General features: G+C 38.6%; 2 long non-coding RNA genes across 2 annotated transcripts in view; both read right to left on the bottom strand.

Annotated features, from left to right (window-relative positions):
- Positions 1–8,137, bottom strand: part of LOC310887172 — a 45,553-nt gene that overhangs the window by 17,627 nt on the left and 19,789 nt on the right. The gene's annotated exons all lie outside the window — the stretch shown is intronic.
- On the bottom strand, positions 954–5,471 carry LOC310889088. Its single transcript, XR_014576371.1, has 3 exons — positions 4,579–5,471; positions 2,403–2,483; positions 954–1,498 (listed from the first exon to the last, which is right to left on the bottom strand). It is a non-coding gene; the product is annotated as an uncharacterized lncRNA (long non-coding RNA).

The raw sequence follows: 8,137 nt of genomic DNA on the forward strand, positions 1-8,137 counted from the left end.
GGTGCTCTCAGGCATAGAAATTGTACCATGGAAGTCAGTAGCACTACCTGCATGAATGAGAGCTCACCAATTTAATTCAAAAGTTTCAAAAGTCCTCTTCAAGATCTGTGTTTGGTGGCCACTTATTTCTGTCTGTCCTGAAGATGGCTAGCACTTCCAGTAACCTGCCTTCTCTCTCTTGTTCGCTATAGACAAGGTCAGACTGACTAGTTTAAACAGCATGACTGTTTGCACAAGTGAGACCAACCTGCAGCAAAATGGGGGTGTTCACATGAATTGCTCCTTGGCAGAATTCAGGAGTTGTTCCACAGAAAAGCTGTTATAAGGGCTAATCAACAGAAATATGCAGCACTGATGGACTCAAAAGAGGATGCTTGGCCTAATAGGAACACAAAACCAGAATAAATAAATAAATAAATAAAAGAAGAAAAAAAAAATTCCTGGGTCACCAAGATCCTTCCCTGAGATCTCAGGCAGTGCATTGTATAGTCTCTTGCAAAAATGTATTGAGCCTTACCTACTCCCAACAGCAGGCTGTTCCTGAAATTGAGTGTTTCATGATAATGTGTGTAAGTGCAGAACAAAAAGATACTAAAAATGTTTATTTAAGAGTCTGTATTGAATGATGATGGTGAAGAAGTCAAGTAAAATTTGTTACTGTGATTTTTTAACAGTAGTTCAGGTGGTTTCCAATTTAGGACAGAAGTGATTAAATGGAAATCATCCATAAATTTAAAAGAATTACTCTCACTGCAATATAAAAATTTAGCACCAGATTGCTGTAATCCCTCAAAGATCAGAGGTAGAGATAAGACCACAAAAAACAATTTGTGAATTTGTAATCATATATCCTGAAACCGGATATCATTACATTTAAAAAAAAAAAAAAGACATTGCTCACTAACATGGGCAAATTAGTCAGAGAGCATTAATTCTAGTATTGTATGTGTTAATGCAGTTTAATCTATATAGCCATACTTCTTGTTACAGAGCACATAGTATTTTTTTCCTTTTTTTGGAAACCAATTTGGTAATACTGGATTCAGTGTTGTATACCTGTTAAACCACAAACAAGGTGAATCAAATCCCCACGTGGGTACAGTGAGGTCTGATAAAATTTCTTACACCAAGAAAAAGGAAGTGGAACTAACTTAATTGTCTTCTAAAGCTTGAAAATACCAGATAACATTTTCCAAGGCAACAAAGAGAGTGCAGGATTTAATACCTTACCAATATTTACATCAGAAATCCTAAAATTTTTAAAGATGGCATCCATTATAAATGAGATGATTTGTCTTGAATTTCAGAATAAATGCAAAAAATAATGCTAAAACAATGAATAATTCAAAAAATGTTCAAGCAGCCCTTCCTCTGAGCCTCATGTCCTGCACTGAACATGAGAACCATTGTTTCCATCTATCATTCTTAGAAATTGAGAATTTATAGTTCATCTGCAAAATGAATTGGAATTTCAGTCCAGATTCCAAGGTCAAAATATCTACAAAAAATAGACAAAAAATAAAAAATAAACAGTGTCAAAAAAAAAAAATAACGAAGTTATTAGCAGACTTATCTATAGCCTGATAAATTATGTTGGCTAAATATTCTAAGATATCATATGTTACTTTTTTCCATCTATTCATCTGTTCTGTATATAAATAAAGCATGTAATGTCTTTAACTAGATCTTTGTAGTCTATTGTTTTCCCAAGGCTCTAAAAAAAATCAATCAAAAAAAGATAAGTATGAAAATAATATTACCTTTGCTTATGTGTTCCCCTAACAAAATTATAAAACACTGTAAAAATTCACAAAGCAACAATTTGTTCTGAGTTCTTTGAAATTGATGGGATCCTTGGTCACTGTTTTCAGTGAGAGCAAGCCAGGGCATTTTCTTAGTATAGTGCAGTACTATTCAAAACAGACAGAAATGATGTGGCTACATTAATAAAATGCAGAAACACAGATGATACAGGATTCACCTCATCTTAGATCCATCAAGTTAGGCACCTAAAATTCAGACAAATACTACAAACTATTCTTCCAGGTTCCATCTATCATGAATGGAAATATCAGATTTTCCAGAGACAGTGCATGCCACCTATTTCAGAAAACATGGGCTATTCCTGCCTCCAGGTGCCTCCCTCAGATCTCAGGTCTTAACACAGACCTACATATGGGTAAGGAGAGAATTTCCTCCTCAGAAACTATGATTTACAGCCCCTTGGGAAAAATACTGATAGCCATAAGACTGGTACATGTGATAGGTATGACCTGCAGACCAGCAGGTAGAGGCCAGGTGGGGTAACCAAGGCCATCCCAGCTGGCACTGGGTGATTGGTTCTGGGCAGCTGAACCAAATTCTAGAGCTTCGTTAGTTAAAATAGGTACTTAGGCATTTACCTCCAATGCAGGCACCAATGTGTGAAGTCACATCTTCATCTACACACTGAATCTCATCCAAAGGGCCCCAGGTCCACGAGCCTGGGATATATGAGATAGATATATATATATCATATAACCTGAGGCACATCAAATTGTCCTGACACATCTCTGGAACTGAAAAGGTTATAAACAGCAGTGACTACACTAGCATAACTCTCCTGTTTGAGATACTTGTATTGCCAGCACTTTGCAAAATGTAATTACATCATATCCATCTGCTTTTGCACAGGGTAAGGGGACCACTAACTGTGCTATGAAGGGCAGTCGTACATCTTTAATCGTTCTGTGATGTCGGCACTAAGTGACCTGTCTTCTAATCAAGGGTGCAATGATATTGCATTTCACACATAAAACCTGAGTGTACAAATTCATTCAACTGGCTTTAATTTGAAATATGAGCATTAGCAGCTGTACAATTTGTGACAGACTGATCATTTTTATGATGTGTCTGTTGGTACAGCCAATATTTTCTCTCTTCATCACCTGCACGTAAACCTTCCTTGCCTTTGGATGCTGTGCATGTACAATGTGTAATAAAGAAACTGAATTACCTCTCACCCCTGGAGAAGGTGATCCCCCTGAATCAGCACGGTGGCTATCGGTAGGCAGTACTTATCATTTGCATTGTGTCTGCCTGCACCCTGCTTGACCTACGTATGAATACTGCAGTTCGCCTAATCCCTATTGCTTGCCCAAACAACTCAGATATAAAAAAAGTATGATAATTGCTGCTGCTACCTGTCACAGGCATATCATCATACTATAGCATTCATGAGAGCATGTGCAAAATGCTGCTTAACTGGCAAGAAAATTAAAGAGATAATAAATTCAGACCCATTATTTTTCCTTAACTGAACATGTAGGAAATAAAGGAAAGGTTTTCTTTTGGTGATAAATTAGCTCCCACCCTCCTTTTGTTTGTTATTACAGTCATGGTTCAAAGCCCTCTACAAAAACAAGGTCCCACTTTATTATAGGACAGTCAGGTTCAGCGCACAGCTTGCAATAAAGAAATTAGCAAACCAGAAGCTGCAATTCTGTAGAAACACTCAAAAACGAAGAGGATTTAAAGTGACAAGATCCAATTAAATTTAATTACCCAAGCTGTATTTTCATTTTAACTGACACTTTTTATTAAGGAGCCACATGCACTAAAGCTAGAAACCTGGGCCAAATTGCATCCCAGTAATATAGTTATCTTATGCAAAATTCTGAGTATCTAATTTTCTAAAATGAAATTAGAGACATGGGGTTTGTAAAAGGTTCTCTTTGTCTGATACTATAAGATGTTGTTTGCAATGTACCTACACTACTGTATATATGTGTTACAGTAACACCTGATGTACCTAATAAAACTTATTATTGGGGAAGCGTCTTAACACACCTTTATTATTTTTTAATATGGATGTATTTGGTATAGTTCAGGGAGACTTAACAACTGCAAATATAAAATGCTTGAAAACTAAAACATGATGTTTTAACTACTTTGACCTCTGAAGGTTATCTATGCATCTTTTAATTTTACTCTTAAATATCCGCATAAAGCTGGGCCAAATAATTATGTTCTCTTCCCCTTATTTGTCCCCACAGCAGCGGAGAGGCTGCAGAGACCAACCCACTATGAGATTTACTTGGGAGTTCTTTCCATGCCTCTGCTTTTAAGCAATATATAGCTAAAATTTTGAAGAAAAACTTTTGAAAAGCAGCAGATGAAAGGTCAAAGTACATGTACGGAAACAGGAGAAGGGAGAGGGATATTTAATCAAGATCGAGACAGTAGGAGCAGAGTTAGCACCAATGAACCCCTAAGAAATTTGTGAGGCTGTATGGTGGTCTTCCCCTCCCAAGGGCTCAGTAGGACATGCCAATGGCTTCGGTGGCCAGCAGTGAGGCTATCACCAATGCTGGCACCTTGACACCCATACTGGCCACCTTCCCCTACGGCAGCATACCCCAGGAGCAGGAGTAAAGTGGGCACACACCATGTTCCCCCATGGTGTGATCATTGCCACCCATGGGGATAGCAACAGCCCTGCTCAGCCCCCCAGCAGACCAGCTCTGCTGTGCCCCCAGAGCCAGCATGTGCAGCCTGTTGGGCTGGTGGCTGTATGGGTGCGAGTCATGAGCTCCTTACCTTCTGACAACAACGAGGGGCTCAAGGGCAGTCCCAGGGTGAAGGGTCACTGCCAGAACTACCTTGTTTTTAACCCTGATGGGGAAGAAGGATGGTGAAGTGCCAGAAATTTCTTTCCCATGTGGTCTGTCTTTCTTACAGGTATGCACAACAACTTTACCAAGACCATTACCACAAACTCCATTCGTGAAAGTGAAGTTGGTCTCCTGATCTGTTAAGTACTTCTCAGATTTCTAAGCAAAAGAGGGCTGTGGCTGCAGAGGCTTTGTTTTTGTATGGGAGAAGGGAGAGGAAGAGGCTAGAATATAGGCTCAGTCTCCTTTATTTGTAAAGTGTGAAATTAAAGATGAAATTACCTTGTGGGAGAGAATTTGGAGCCAAAAAAAAAAATAGTATCTCTAAAGTATTCTGACCACAGTCAGATTGTTCCCCATGCAAAGTTTCAGTATTCATCATTCTCCTTTGTAAATTTGCAGCTTAATTTCCTGTGAAAACAGCAATGGATACGGGTATTAACTCCTACCAGGAAAAAAAAATAGTCAGGGAAAACAGCAATCCCTCAGCACTCTATCTTACCTATCTTAGCACCAGAATTACAGCTACCAGAAGTACTAGCTTATTTAGTTAGTAACTTTTTATTTAATAACACATGTGAAAAACAAAAATGTAGTCATACATACCTTCATACCTTCCCCCCAGACTGAATAGCTTCTTTTTGATAGTGCCTTGCAGGGGTAAGAGGGCAAATGCTTCATACCACCATCACCAGGAGAGCCTCCCTGATTAAATATGTACCTTAGTCCACAATGGCCAGAGAACCTTGTGATGAACTACTTCATTTTGAGAGATTCACGGTCTGGTACAGGTAATTTTCTTCAGTGATAGAACCCACCCCCCCCCCCCCGCCCAAAAAAAAAAAAGGAGGGCCATCGTGCAAGCAACTCCCAATTTTTTTTAAAAAATACTCTGTCAGCATTCCCATACAGGAATTTTAAAATTTCAGACCAAAGTTTGGTTTTCCTTTGAGAAAAAAAAAAATATATATATATATATATATATACATACAGGTGTTGATATATTCCAAACCTAGGGATATTCACAGCTAATGAATGCCCCATAACAGAATTAGTGTGATAGCACAGTAAGAAGGTATTCATCAAAGAGCCAGTGGGCTCACACAACTAAGTTAGGCCAGTTCCTGTAGCTAATAGCACCCAAGGGAATCATCTGGTTAGCACCCTTTCTGGCTATCTCTGACCTCCTATTCCAAACAACTGTCATATAATCCCAAGGGCAGCCTATAGTAAGAGTCCAGAGAAAGTCTCAGACTTGCCTGCAGATCCATAGCATGACTCCTTGCTGAATCTGTCAGCAGTCCCCTAAACCATTACAGACAGACATCAAAGGTACTTTGTCAAACACATTCTTTTCATTTCTCCTTTCACATCAAAATTAATGAGGGAAGAAACAGTTTTAAGCAGAATGCAAACAGATCACTATGAAACAAACTTTTTTTAAAGGGCACACTGAAGGAAGAAGAGAACATACCAAAATGGAAAGAGCTACTTTATCCCAAGAACCAGGACTTCCTATCAGGGCTAACCCCAGTTCATACATGGTCATGAGCTGAATGTGGATGCAGTCACTTGTGCCCCATAGCCCACCTCTGCATGACCTCCAGCTTCTCTGAGACACAACTCCACTGTGTGCCACAGGACAGCTAGGCAACAGAGCAGAGGTCTTCACCTTCCCAATGTAATTGTGCTTCCATCCAGCTCTCCAGTCCTGGGAATCTTGACTGAAATATGGTATGGTGCTGATTTGCCTCCAATTTTTTGCCTCCCTCTCTAAGCAATGCAGAAATTCATACACAGTGTACACAAATTTAGTTGGTAATTATAAAAACGCTACAAACATGAGTAACTTTGGCATATTTTTACTTCTAAAGATACTACTCATCTTATAATCAGCCTTCAGTATTACTTGCTGTGAATAGCATCGCCTAAATCAAATCCTTTGAAACACATTCCAGCTCACAGGAAGGACAAAGGGAAAAATTGCAATGGCATAAATGGGAGTTTGTTCAGATGTCTGGGGTGTCAGATCCATGCTCAGAAAACAATAAAGAGAAGTAGAATTTGATGAACAAAACCAAAAAAAAAAAAAAGTAATTTCAGCTTTTATACCAGACTCTCATAAAAAGCAGCAATAATGAATAATGAAAAAAAAAAAAAAGTCTTCTCTTACATAAGGCAGTATTTTTTCTAACCTTTTCTAGTTTTTCTGTAATCTATGTCAACTAATATTCATTAAATGTGAACATTATAGGGCATACAGAATAACCAAACTGCTTCTTACACTTCCAGTTGATGGATATTTAGTGATGTGATAAATCAGGTTAATGAAGATATCAAACATCAAGCAGACTGTCAGAAAAAAAAAGGACAAGCTATTATACAAGTCATATACATATTAATTTTGTAACTCCCAATTATCTGCTCAAAGACAACTTCTTCCTTTATTACCACACAAAATCACACATTTAAGAACAATATTTCAAGAAAGAAAAAAATCCAAATTCAGGCCATAACCACATACTTGTTTAAAAGAATGAATGATTGAAGGGAAAGAGCCCACCCAACACCCAGTTGCACACATACAGTGAATGGTCCTGAAGCTCCTTTCTGGTAAACAAACAAATCATGTTATTCTATTGGGTGCTGACTTATACATAAGTTCTGAGCAAACTCAGTTGGCTCTGCATGACTGTGGAGGGTGTCTCATTTCTGACATCAGAGCGACATAACAGATTTGAAGTCATTTCCATACTATTTTGTAGAAACAACTGTAGAAATCTATAGAAAGTCTTCGTTTAGATTGGAAATGGGGGGAATGGCTTCCCTTGGCTGAACAGAAGTATATCATCTGGCTGTTTGGTGAGTCCTGCTCACAGGCTGTAAGTTAAATCAGTCTTCACATTTTAAGTGACGGAAAGATTTAGGTCAAGGAGGGTTTTTCACTATAACCCTAGTCATTATGGTACCTCAGGATTTGATGAGGCTCTTGATCTCTCCTCTCTTCCTGAGTGAGACACAGCATTTTATGAGTCTTGGTCTTTTCCTACAGGGCTGGGTTTGCACTGGCACGCTGAGAGTGGCCACAAAACCAAAGTCTCGGACTGGGTCTTATATTTCAAACACAGAAGCTGGCAGTTTAGTTTTACAGTTGTTTGTGTTCTACATCTTCTACGGATACAAAGGAACTTTAGTCCCTGTTGTGGTCACCTTGAAGTCTACAAATTTTATTACATACATGGATGCTTACATACATAAAAAATCAATCAGAATGGAAAATGCACACATAATTAAAGTTGTGACTAATGAATGCTGGAATTAGTTCTAAATAAATGTGTACACTTTTCAGTAAGCAAATCAGGATTGGGAGAAAATTCAGAGATCCCATTTGTTTGCCTGGTTAAGCTGTATTGTTATGCTGTGTCTTCCTTTGGCACCCCCACCCCCCCTTTCGTACTAATCTTCCCTACATCTGCTGCCAGCTA

Source organism: Anser anser, assembly GCF_964211835.1.
Source record: "Anser anser genome assembly, chromosome: 1".
Taxonomy (NCBI): Eukaryota; Metazoa; Chordata; class Aves; order Anseriformes; family Anatidae; genus Anser; species Anser anser.